Source organism: Coenobita brevimanus, chromosome 5 (genome assembly GCF_032717465.1).
Source record: "Coenobita brevimanus isolate Jiangsu-jjx chromosome 5, ASM3271746v2, whole genome shotgun sequence".
In the NCBI taxonomy this organism is placed as follows: Eukaryota; Metazoa; Arthropoda; class Malacostraca; order Decapoda; family Coenobitidae; genus Coenobita; species Coenobita brevimanus.
In genome coordinates, this window is record NC_136958.1 from 36,033,383 (window position 1) to 36,047,121 (window position 13,739).

General features: G+C 41.4%; 1 non-coding gene across 1 annotated transcript; it reads left to right on the forward strand.

Annotated features, from left to right (window-relative positions):
- Positions 1 to 6,196: 6,196 nt before the first annotated feature.
- On the forward strand, positions 6,197 to 6,315 carry LOC145399100 (5S ribosomal RNA). Its single transcript, XR_013897225.1, has one exon. It is a non-coding gene; the product is annotated as a 5S ribosomal RNA (ribosomal RNA).
- Positions 6,316 to 13,739: the final 7,424 nt, after the last annotated feature.

Below are 13,739 nucleotides of genomic sequence, written 5' to 3' on the forward strand. Positions count from 1 at the left end.
TTCAGTTCACTATCCACATGCACTGCAGCCTTAGCACCCTCATGCATTCTCTTCACGGCATTCAGCAGCTTCCCATCTACTCCATATAGTAAAACTTTCCACAATCCTTGTCTATCCACCCTGTCATATGCTTTCTCCAAATCCATGAAGGCCGCATACAACTTCTTTTCCCTTCTCTAGAAACTTTTCCACTAAAGATCTAAGAATGAATATCTGATCTACACAACCTCTTCCCTTCCTAAAACCTCCCTGTTCTTCTCCAACTAATTCCTCTGTTATTTCCCTAACTTTGTCAATAAGTATCCTACCATATACTTTTCCTATTACACTAAGAAGACAAATGCCCCTATGATTACCTCATACTTTTTTTCCCCTTTCCCTTTGTACAAGGGAACACTTATACCCAACTTCCAATCCTTCAGGACTCTACCTTCCTCCCAGGCCAATCTGCACATCTTCCACATTCATCCTACTACTATCTCTCCCCTATGCTTCATCATTTCACCACATACTCCTTCAATTCCTGGGGCTTTCCCCATTTTAACTTTCTTCATCGCTTCCTCAACTTCCATCCTACTGATTTCTTCCTCTCTTCTCACCTCCCTCCTTCTCCCAGCCATTCCCCAGCCACTTATACTCGCATTACTTTCATTCTCTATGTTCAACAATTCATTAAAGTGTTCTCTCCATCAACTCACTTTTTCTCCCTTCTCAACTAGTAATCTACCATTTTTATCTTTCACTCCCCAACTCACTTCTTTGGCACCCTGTCTAACTCTCTTTATCTCTTTCCAGAACATTTTTGTACATTCTCTCCACTTGACACTCAAATTCCTTCCAGATTCCTCATCCACTCTCTTCTTACTCTCTCTTACTAATCTTTTCACCTCTCTCTTCCTCTCTACATACAACTCTGTCTTCCGTCTCTCAGCATCTTCCACGCCCCTATTTCTCATCCACTCATTATATGCTCTCTTTTTTTGTTCCACAGCCTCTCTTACCTCTTCTTTTCACCATGCTGTTCCTTGCACCCCTTTTTGTCTTCTCTTCACCCCACACACCACCTCACATGCTGCACAGATTTCTTCTGTGAATATCTTGCACACACCTTCCACATCCCCCCATCTGCTCCAACCCATATTTACCCAATCGTTCCTCCACTTCCCTCTTATATTCTGCCCTTTTTTCATCCTGTTGTAACCTTTCCACCCTCCTTGTATGAGCTACTTCCTCCTGTCCTTCCCTTCTTATATTTCTCCATTTCAGTTGGACATTGTTTCTGACCACCCAGAGAGTCCACTCCCCCAACCTCTATATACTCTTGTGTCCATTATACACCTCATCCTGTCATCCACACTTTTTTTTTTTTTTTTTTTTTTTTTTTCTTAACAGAACGGAGGAAGGAAAAACAAATGGGAAAAAAAAAATAATCCATACACCAGATTACTGGTGTCCTCTATTCATAAAATATCTGTAACAATTAGACTTGAACAGTTGTGGGTTGAAATTTGGAGGAAAACAACTCTGGGGAAGCGAGTTCCACAGAGATGCAATTCGGGGAATGAAAGAATTCTGATAGGCAGAAGTTCTGCAATATGGTTGAGTGACATTCCAGTCATGAGTGCTACCAGATGCCCGTGTAGCACGAGGGAAGGCATGGAGAGGTGGCAACATGGATGCAACTTCGTCTGAGCATTTGCCAAAAAAATATCTGTAAAATAATGCAAGGGAGGCAACATTCCTTCTTACTTGCAGGGGAGGTAGTTTATATATAATGGCAGGGTTGTTAATGATTCTAACAGCTTTATTCTGAATTTTGTCTATTTGTCTTAATGCAACCTCTCCACAACCATTCCACAAGGGTGAGCAATATTCAAGCTGAGAGCGCACATGACTCTTATAAATTATAGCTAACTGCTCATCGGCAAAGAAGTTACGGACTCTGTACAATAATCCAAGTTTCTTTGAGGCGGTTTTAGCAAGTGATCTGACATGAGAGGTCCAGCTGAGGGCACTGTTAAGTGAGACACCAAGAATTTCAATACTTTTGGAGATGGGAATATTAGTAGCACTGAAGGTTATGTATGAATCTGGCAATATCTGTCTATTAGTAAACTGTATATATTTAGTTTTACTAGCATTAAAAGAGACAAGGTTGTTTTGTCCCCATTCACTGATTGTAGCTAGATCTTGATTTATGGAGATGGCTGTACTGAGTTGAGAGGTAGAGATATTAGACTTTGTAAATGGATGTCTGAGTGTGAATGAACTATGTAGTGTTGAGTCATTTGCATATGAGTGAACGGGATTGTGAGTGACAGATAAGAGATCATTAATATGAACCAGAAATAGGGTTGGCGCCAGAACTGATCCCTGCGGCACGCCGGCGTTAATTGAGTGGAAATTCGAATATACATCATATACTTTTACTCTTATTTTCCTGTCACTAAGATAAGAAGAAATCAAAGGAACAAAAGACGTTAGTCCCTAGCAAGGGAGTTTGGACAGCAGGGAACGGTGCCATACTCTGTCGAAAGCTTTAGAGATATCAAGAGCTACTGCATGAGTTTCTCCAAAAAGATCAGTTGATTGATGGATAGTATGAGTTAAGAGATTGAGTATGTCAATGGTGGATCTTTCGTGGCGAAAACCGTATTGTCTGTCACTAATTAAGTTGTTGGCTTCAAGATGTTTAACAATATGCTTATTAATTAAAGTTTCAAATACCTTACCAAGAGAAGATGTGACAGCTATTGGTCTGTAATTGGAGGGGTTAGACGAACTTCCTTTCTTCGGAACTGGGTGGATATCGGCTTCTTTCCATGAATTTGGGAATGAAGAAGTACGTATGCATAGTCTGAATAATTTGGCTAGGACAGAGGCAAGTTCAGGGGAACACTTTTTCAAAACAATTGGCGGAATTCCATCTGGGCCTGGAGCTTTGTTGGTAGGTAAATTGTCTAGGATGGATTTTACGAATCTTGTCTGTATTTTAAGTGGGGCAATTTCGGGAGAATCAAGTTCCAGTACTGAGACATTCTGCCAGGTATCATCTATGGTAGAGTTTCTTGCAAAGGTACTAGCAAAGATATCTGCTTTCCCACGTGGGTCATTTGTAATATTGCCATCTGAAGATTTTAGTGGGGGAATGGAAGATGACGTGTTAAAGTTATTATTGAAAGAATTAAGAGTTGACCAGAATATTCTATTGTCATTAGGGTTGTTAAGTAGTTTTGTTGCTTGCTTTTGAAGAAAGTTTGATTTAGATAGATTTAATACAGCTTTTGCATGATTTCTAGCAATTTTAAATTGGAAGAGTGATTCAGATGTTTTTGATTTTAAGTAAGAGTTATATGCTAATGACTTTTGGGCTGTTGCTCTGGCACAATTGCCATCAAACCATTTTGGAGAGTTTGATCTTTTATTGAATTGTTGACTTGGTATGAATAAATCCATACCAGCTAGTATTAAGTCGCAAATGTGGGACTGGGTAGAATTGGGATCACTAGAGAAGAAAGACTGCCATGGAACATCAGCAAGATAATTTCTAAATCCATCCCAGTCTGCCCTGTCAAAGTGCCATCGGGTCATCCTGACAGGTTCGGAATGGGGAGGTGTAGGAGGGTTAACTAATGAGGCTTTGATGAGATTGTGGTCAGAGGATCCAAGTGGTGACAGTACCTCTATCCTGTATTGATCTGGATTATTTGTCAAGAATAAATCCAAGAGATGGGCATTATGGTCAGGATTATCAGGTATTCTGGTTGGTTGCTTTACCAACTGGGTGAGATTAAACGATTCCGCAAACAGCTCGCACTCTAGACCAGCGTCGTCAGTCGGGGCAGAATGCAATAACCATTCAACATTGTGTATGTTAAAATCACCCAAAATGGTAATTTCATTGCCAGGGGCAAGGTCAAGGTTACTCAACTGAGTGGATATGGAATCAAATACACTGGGTTCCGAAAAAGCATTGGGGGAACGATAAACTACACAGATATATTTGGTAATGTTAACTAATGAGGCTTTGATGAGATTGTGGTCAGAGGATCATTGCCTTCCGGTCATTCAGTTCATCATCCACTCTTCTCATCACTCGCCATGTGTACCTGTGGATCATTTTGTGCCTGAAGTGGGTATTGGCACAAATGTCCACTAAAGCACTGCCATTCTCATCCATCTCTGCAGGCACACCCCACTCACCAACAACTCCATCCACCTTCACATTCCCTACTTTTCCGTTCATATCTCTAATCAAAAACAGTCTCTCATTCCTTTCAAACTTTTCCATGCTCACTTCCACATTTGTCCAGAACTCTTCTCTCACTCTGCTTGCTCGATCTTGCATTGGCGCATACACACACACAATCGCCCACATTTGTAGTCCAACTTTCAATTTTACCCATATAATCCTTGAGCCAACTGATCCAAACTCTCTTATATTTTCCTTCCATCTGTTACTCACAACAATAGACACTCCTTCTTTGTGCCCTCTCATTCTCACCTACTCCTGCACATATTCCCCATCCATACTCCCATTCTCTCACACTCTCAGCTCTTCATTTAGTTTCAGTTAATCCACATATATCCACTTTCGCACCCTCAAGCACCTGGACAATCCCTCTCTCTTCCACCTCATCATTTGCACCCCTTACATTCCATGTAGATATCTGTACCATGTCTTTTGTTCAGTCCTTAGTCGTCACCTTTTTATCAGTCCTGGTCCGAGGCTTCTTGTTCGTATTTTTAGTTATTCGTTTTCCGGGAAGGGGCACTAACCCTCCGCCAACCCACTTGTTGTCACGGAGGGAACATGTGTTGGTTGGTTATAAGGTTACCACCCAGCATTGTAAATGCTTTCCTGGTTTACAGGAGAACATTTGGTTTTCCACTCAACATAGAATTACCCTAAAAAACAGAGCAAAACCTACCATGCATCATAACAGATATTTACACAGGCAGAAACTTTAGGTAAAAAATAACGCTCTGACTTCATCATGAAACAAACTTTCTGCTTCCATTATTCACATAAATGTACACAGAGCAGTAAAACCATTTTTTCTAATTTCACAAAAACCAACATGTGTACTAAACTAACACTAACTTATGCATATGACCCAGACTTCTGTCACTCTGTCTTTGAGTGAAACTCAAAGAAATAGGTAGTGCATAGTCCTACCTGACATTCAGCACACCACCACCTCATCATACGGAGTTGCTGTGGTCGGCACAGTGAATTTGCATAAACATAGCAACGCCGGAATGCTTCTTTGCCTGCACGTGGTCGAGGCAGTGTTTCCATGTAATGCCTAATGAGGTAGTCCCTGCACTGCAGCCTATCAGGCAGTTGCTGTACACTGTGCCTCCTTTTCACAGCAGGCACTACTTGGCCATATATCTCCAGGAGGCCATAAATTACGTCGTTCTCAAACTGTCTGAGGGATTTGCTGCTCTGTGTTACGTCCTTGAAAAAAATGAAGGTATTCAGTACACAGATGTCCAGTACATGTTAGAATGCCTTCTTGTACCACTTACAGCACTGCCTCAGACAGACGATGGTGCCAATCTGCATATCAGATTTATCGATGAGTCACATGTTGACATTATAGTCGATGACTGCATCAGGCTTGAAGACTGGCTGCCTCGTTCTTTTATTGACCTTGCCTGTATCTACCAACTTAGCTTCATGGACCATGGAGAGGGCATGTACCTTTCGCTTACCATGCCAGTGAATAACAAGGAGTTTACCTGATTTCAAGGTCCTGCACTCCCCATTTACATTGCCCTTGGGAAAGGATGGCCAATGTTTCTTTTTTGCACGGACAGTGCCACACGATCCAGTTTTGTGTTATTGCAGGTATAGTACTTTTGCAAGACTTGGCACCGTGTAATAATTATCAGTAAACAGGATTCAGTTGCCACCAAAGTACCTGTCCATGAGCTTCTTCACGACTGAGCCAGAGAAGCCATGGGGGTCATCCTTTGATAACTCTGCATCATTTGCTGTATACACAATAAAATCTGTCAGGAAGCCAGTTTTGCAGTCGCACAAAACAAAAAACTATTTCAAACCAGCGTCTCTTTGATGGCATGTACTGTATGCAAGGTTGGAAAAAAATCACCTTTTTTTTTTTTATATATATAAAAATCGATTTTTTTTATTTTAATGGGATTTTTTTTTTTTATTGAAATCATTGCCAACGGCCATGCCACGTTGAGTACACCGCTTCCCGTTCGATCAGCGAAGTTAAGCAACGTTGGGTCTGGTTAGTACTTGGATGGGTGACCGCCTGGGAACACCAGATGCTGTTGGCATCCCTACGTCAAGTGGGGTTGGTGGAGGATTAGTGCCCCTCCCTGTAAAACAATTAACTCTAAGCCCTTGGCCACCCTGTCTGGGATACATGGCGTCTGGCAATGAATGAATGATGATTTTTTTTTAATCTGTGATTTTCTTTCCCAACCATGTTTGTGCCTTTGGAAATTCTGGTAGAAGAGTACCATACTGGGTCTTTTTTTCCTCCCACTTGCTGCAGTGCGTCCATTAGGCATGATCATATATCACTGTTCAAATAAACACACTTACAAAATTGAAAATAACAAATGTGGATGGGAATTGGGACTAAGGCAGTGCACCACAGGCTAGCACTTCTTGGTATGGGGAAGGTTATTCACACTTAGGGCTGGAAAAAATGGCATATACAGTAGAACCTCTCTCATTCGGACTATATGGGGGGAAGGGTTGTCCGAATTAGCAGATTATCCGGACCATCAGGGTAATCTCCAGTTCATACCAAAAACTATCTACATATGGTATGTTTGTTAATCATTAACATATGTGGCATATGTCAACCCTACGTAACTGCAAAAGATGAAAGGATACTAAAATAACCAAACTAATCATGTACGACAGTTTTGTATTGCATAATTTACAGGTAAGGCCATGACAGGAAACTAGCCTACATTTTAAATTGTAGTAAATGACTAAGGCCCGTGTAGGCAAAAAAAATTAATTAATTAATTAACTGTAATATTTGGAATAAAAATAAAACTTATGTAGGCAAAAAATACATTGTCATCTTTGGCATATTGATAATGCCCATATGGGCAAGAAGCTAATGTTTGATGTACAAGTAAAGCACATTTAAGTACAAAAAATAACCTACAGTAATCAATAAACACTGCAGAATATTCTGACCCATTTTTATGTAAGCAAACTCCTCCTTTTAACACTTTTCTTCATTGCAGAAGCTACACTTGCATTAAGGGGCATGGTAAGGAGGATTAACTTTTGAAATACAGCGTAAAAATATTAGTGGTTGGTGAACTAGTTGATGGAACGTATGCTAGCGTGTGTTTAAACAGGCGCCCATGTTGAGACCTAGCGTGATCCGAGACTTAATGAATGACGATCGCTTTCCGCGCCGATACTGAAAATGACTTTAGAATTACTTTCAACATATTTTTGGAGCTTATTATTTTTAAATTTTGTCCGAATTAACAGAAGTCCTGATTAAAGGGATCCGGACCAAAGAGGTTCTACTGTATATATATATATATATATATATAAATAAATATAGTATCTATTTATCTATCTCTCTATCTATATACTGGTATATATATATATATATATATATATATATATATATATATATATATCTGTCTGTCTATTGCCAGACGCCTCAGTCCCGTTTGGGGTGGCCACAAACAAATCGCCTCCAAGTCGCCCTGTCCACTGCCATTTCACTGCCCTGCTCCCAACTCACACCCCCCTCTCTCATATACCTCTCCACCTCATCCCTCCATCTCATCCTCGGCCTCCCCCTCCCTCTTTCCCCCTCCACCTCACTCACATACACTCTCTTCATCAGTCTTTCACCCTCCATCCTCTCCACATGGCCAAACCACCTCAGTGTGTTCCTCATAACGCTTCCTATCACATCCACATCCACACCACAATGCTCCTTTATATTGTCATTCGTCAGCCTGTCTCTTCATGTGACTCCACAGGCTCCTCTTAAATAACTCATTTCCACTGCTCTCACTCTTGACTTGTGTCCTTCCAACAACGTCCAAGCTTCACTTCCGTACGTTAGAGTTGGTATCACAATACTGTCATGTAGTAACTTTTTCACTTCCATGCTCACTTCCCTGTTTCTTATCACTGCTTTCAAAGAACCAGCAACCTTTCTTCCCTGCTGTACCCTTTCAAGCACTTCACCCTCCAAACCTCCATCCTTACTCATCACACTACCCAAGTACTTAAACGTACTCACATTTTCCAATTCCTCACCATCCAACCTTGCTGTACATTCACTGACTTCACCTCTCTCAAAGACCATCACTTTACTCTTCCCTACATTCACCTTTAGATTCGGTTTCTTACACATTCTCCCAAACTCATCCACCAAGCCTTGCAGCTCCCCTTCATCTTCACTCAACAACAAAGTATCATCTGCAAACAACAGTACAGGGAGTTTCCAAACACTATCCTCTCTCACCAGGGCCACTCCAACATCCACTACCCTACCTTGTACCTCTTTTATTACCCCATCCATGTACAGTTTGAACAACCATGGGGACATGACACATTCCTGTTTCAACCCAACTTTCACAGAGAAAAATTCACTTAGTTCACCATCCACACGCACTGCAGCCTTCACACCATCGTACCTACTCTTCACAGCATTCAACAACTTCTCATCTACTCCATATATTCTTAACACTTTCCACAATCCTTGTCTATCCACCCTGTCATAAGCTTTCTCCAAATCCATGAAAGCCGCATACAACTTCTTTCCCTTCTCTAGAAACTTCCACTAAAGATCTAAGAATGAATATCTGATCTACACAACCTCTTCCCTTCCTAAAGCCTCCCTGTTCTTCTCCAGCTAATTTGTCTGTTCTTTCTCTAACTCTGTCAATAAGTATCCTACCATACACGTTTCCTATTATACTAAGAAGACAAATGCCCCTATGATTACCACACACTTCTTTTTCCCCTTTTCCTTTGTACAAGGGAATAATTATACCTGACTTCCAATCCTCCGGGACTCTACCTTCCTCCCAGGCCAATCTGCACATCTTCCACATCCATTCTACTACTATCTCTCCCCCATGCTTCAGCATTTCACCACACACTCCATCAATTCCTGGGGCTTTCCCCGATTTAACTTTCTTCATTGCTTCCACAACTTCTATCCTACTGATTTCTTCCAGTCTTCTCACCTCCCTCCTTCTCCCAGCCATTCCCCAGCCACTTATACTTGCATTACTTCCATCCTCTACGTTCAACAATTCCTTAAAATGTTCTCTCCATCTGCTCACTTTATATACAGTACCCTCGTATCCAACACGGTAATATTGTCGTGCATGGGTCACGTGTTGGACCAAAAACGTGTTGGACTAACAACAGAGCTTATGGGGAAAAATGAATTATGTCAGCAACCCTAGGAAAAGTCACCCTAAATACCTACCATATACCTATACATATATTGGTACTATTGTAATTATAATAAATGGTACTGTGCTATGAATGATAACTAACCTTTTAGGATAGTGTTAGTGGGCTTGCTGGAATGGAATGTGGTATCCAAGGCTATAGGTAGTCCTACTGGGTCCCCAGAGGATGGCTGCTGGCGTCACTAGCGGGTAATGGCTGTTGCTCCTCCTCAACCTCCCTCATAAATCTTTCGAAATCACACTCAGAATCACTATCTTCGTCCACAGCCATGGAAGGTCCTGCTTCTGCCTGTCCTAGCACTGTGTAATCCTCGGCAAACAGCATGCTTCTCACGCTGTTGCCAGAGCCCCGTCTCGTGACTGTGGAAAGTGATCGCTGTCCCTGACTCGGTAGAGAATAAGGAGAAGCAACTTTGTTTATAAACTGGTACACACGCTGATGAGAAGGGTTTCAAAACAATTGATATTTATTCTAAAATATTAATATGTATTCAGTGTCAGGCTAAATGTTCAATGTTGTAATACGATACATTCTCTGTCGAGTCGCCTGTGTTTTGGTCACACTGTTTTGCCCGTCGTATCCTCGGCAGGAATCCATCCAGATGATTTCCAAATGCCCGTGGTATCGTCGGCAATTTTACCACGTTACCGTTCTGATTTACCATCGTATCCTCGGCAAACCTGGTATGAAGTGCCGTGTGATAGCCTTCGGCTGCCAGGATCTTGTCTTGTTTTTTATTATGGTCCTCATGTTGGCTTCATTCATGTCGTAGGCCTTGGCAATGTCAACTTTCCTCTCCCCTTTCTTCTTCCTCTCGATGCTTTCTAGCTTGGTGGCCTGAGGGAGGTGCCGACGCTTCTTGGGGTTCTCAGAAGGCTTCCTAGGCATCGTGAGCAGGGTAAAATGCAGTAACAAGGGCAGAAAATGCAGCAAGAAAAAAGCACCTTCCAATGCGATTATGTGACTGAGTGGCGCTGTGGCGGGAGAAAATTAAACAAAACATCACGTGACACCAGAAGCGTTTTTAATTGGGCGACATCACGATCACGTCACGATAGCGGGCGGGGAAGGCTACTTGATCAGTTTTCATTGGCTGTCATCATCATGGGAATGTCCAGTATGACCGTGTTGGACCGGGGGTGATCGTGCTAGAGTTGAACTCTGCGGATTTCGCCCACTTCTCGGAGCCCTGTGCGTGTTATGCTAACACACCCGTGTTGCAGTAATTAAATCGTATTAAATAATACTAATTATTTGCTCTCCGTGCTGGACCTGAATCGTGCTGGACTAACGCGTGTTGGACGCGAGGGTACTGTATATGTATATATATTTATATACCGTATTTCGCGGCATATAAGACGCACTTTTTTGTCTGAAAGTTACCTTAAAATATCCCCATGCGTCCTGCACGTTAGACTAAGGCAGGTTAGTTAGGCTTCACTGAGAAGAAACTCTTATAAAGATGATCATCTCAATGCTTAGCAACCACAGGTGTTTTCTACAGTATGCAGACTTGATTTTATTTTTAAAAATAATATACACTAGTGTGTATATGCAGCAGATTTTAAGAAACACGCGAGATCAGAAACACAAAACTTTCGCGGGTTTGTTTACAGCTCAACTGGCTAACATCGTGAAGATATTTAGCGGTTTAGCAATTTAACAGTTTAGCATCCGCACTATTCCAGCAAGCTAACGTACATGATCACTGGTGAACCGTCTGCTAACCTTCTGAAAGGCAATCATGACCACTTTGCTTACCATCCATTCACTAACTAGCAAAGCAATCATACTGGAGAGATGCTGGCTAGTGAAACTGCCAAGTCATCAAAACAGACTTTCGTCACGTATGGAAATACAGTAACCCTAATTAGGTCAGTTACTTTTGTGACATTTTGTGAGTGTATATATGCAGCAGATATTAAAACACGGAAGATCAAAAACACAAAGCATCCATGGTTTGTTTTCAGCTCAACTGGCCAATACCGTCAAGAGGTTTAGCGGTTTAGCAACTTAGCAGTTTAGTGTCTAGCGTAAACCCTACTCTAACAAGCTAACGTGCTCACTGGTGAACTGTCTGCTAACCTTCTGAAAGGCAATCATGACCACTTTGCTTGCCATCCATTCACTAACTAACAAAGCAATCATACTGGAGAGATGCTGGCTAGTGAAACTGCCAAGTCATCAAAACAGACTTTCGTCACATATGGAAATTCAGTAACCCTAATTAGGTCAGTTACTTTTGAGACATTTTGTGAGTGTATATATGCAGCAGAGATATTAAAACATGCAAGTTCAAGAACACTAAGCATTCACGGATTGTTTTCAGCTCAACTGGCCAATACCGTCAAGGGGTTTAGCGGTTTAGCAACTTAGCAGTTTAGTGTCTAGCGTACACCCTACTCTAGCAAGCTAACGAAGTTACAGCTTCACTTTTTCAGCCAAGTGAAGTACTTTAGCAATGTCTATGCAACTCAGGGCACACCCAATTACAGTATTTTGTTATGAAAATAGGATAAAATTCACTGAGTAGCATAACTGATGCAATATCTGAAATAGCAGTGCCTGACGGGCATTCATATCAGCGTCCGCCATTTCTGTTGTATTCTTAGCAGACGAAGCGATCAGAATGATCGACAACGTTCACTCTCTGCATCTCTGCTGCCTAAGCAAAGCTCTCATGATCGGCAATGGGGATCATTTAGGCCGTAACGTCCAAATTTGTTAGGTTAGGTTAGGTTAGGTTAGGTTGTAAAATCTTTTGCCATTTTGGACGTTACGGCCGAAACGACCAGAATCCGAAGGTGTAGGTGAGAGTTTGGTGTAGGTGTAGTTAAGGAAGTAGGAGTGGGAAGAGTCAGGCTAGGGAACTGATAATCCGCTTATTATAATCCCTTCAGCCCAGCAATGTATTTTATAGGGTAGTTTATTCATGCTCGCCATATGATTTTATTCAGTTCAGGAAACATGTACTGAGGAGGTTAATGTGGGCTGTATCAAATGCCCCAAGTCTGAATATCGCCTGTGCTCAGTTAAAACGATTGCCAAGTTAAAATCGTATGGTGTGGTATAAGCAATTCAATGGATGGTACTGAGGACCATTTACTGTATGAAAGTGACAGTGAAACAGTGATGATGACTGTGGTGATGACTTCCTGTGATGCTTCAGGACTCGGGGGAAGTAGTGATGAATTCTCAGGATTTGAAGACAAGTGAAATTTTCACCATGTCAGTAATATGAAGTAAATATAGGTTTTAGGTGATCATGACAGATGCAACCATGGAAAATTTAGGATCAATGGTGCTGTACACCTTTAGTCTTGCACTGACGATGTTTGGATGAATAAACTGTTTGAGATGTTTCATATCCTTAAGTGATGATATTTATATTGAACAACCAAATACATTTTGATGTTTTTGGCATATAATAAAGCCACTGGGTACTCCAAAACGGACTGATGTAAATGTTTCAGAGGTGAGCGAATGTTGCATGTGGTGTGTACATGTGTGCGTGTGTGTGTGTGTGTACCATAGCGACTAGGAGGCAGCAGTGTTAAGACCAAAAATGGATGTTTTCACAGTACTCGAATGTTTTGAGATGGATATCTGTTTTTAGCAAATTCTGGTAAGAGAAATATGCATTTTTAATTGTTGATGCTGCAAGGAAAACAGCTGACAGTAAGGGAGTGATACTGGGAGAAGAGGGTTGAGCCAGTTGTGTAGCGCTTGGGATGCAGCAGTGTTGCTAAGAGATAGTTTCACCATTCTCGACATGTTTTGAGATGAATGTCTGTTTTTAGTAAATTGTGATCAGTGAAGAACGTATTTTTAACTGTTGATGCTGCAAGGGAAACATCGCTGACAGTGAGGAAGTGATACTGAGAGGAAGGGGTAGAGACTGCTGTCTAGCGACTGGGAGGCAGCAGTGTTACTAAGGTGTAACAATGGATGTTTTCACCATAGTATGTTTTGAAATGAATGTTTATAGTAAATTATGATCAGTGAAGCATACATTTTTAATTGTTGATGCTGCAAGGCAAACATAGCTGACAGTGAAGGAGTGATACTGAGAGAAGAGAGTAAAAACAGCTGTCTATCCTGTTCCCAAGCAGCCTTGCTATATCGAACTTTGGTTGTAAAACATTGTAATTTGTGTATTTACAAGTGCTACCTTTTTTATATTATTTGTGGAGGTAATTACAGGTTAGAGTGCATGATTAATGATGGTAGTCGTCTGATATTGTGCTTGAGTCAAGGCAATGTGAGGAAATTCCGT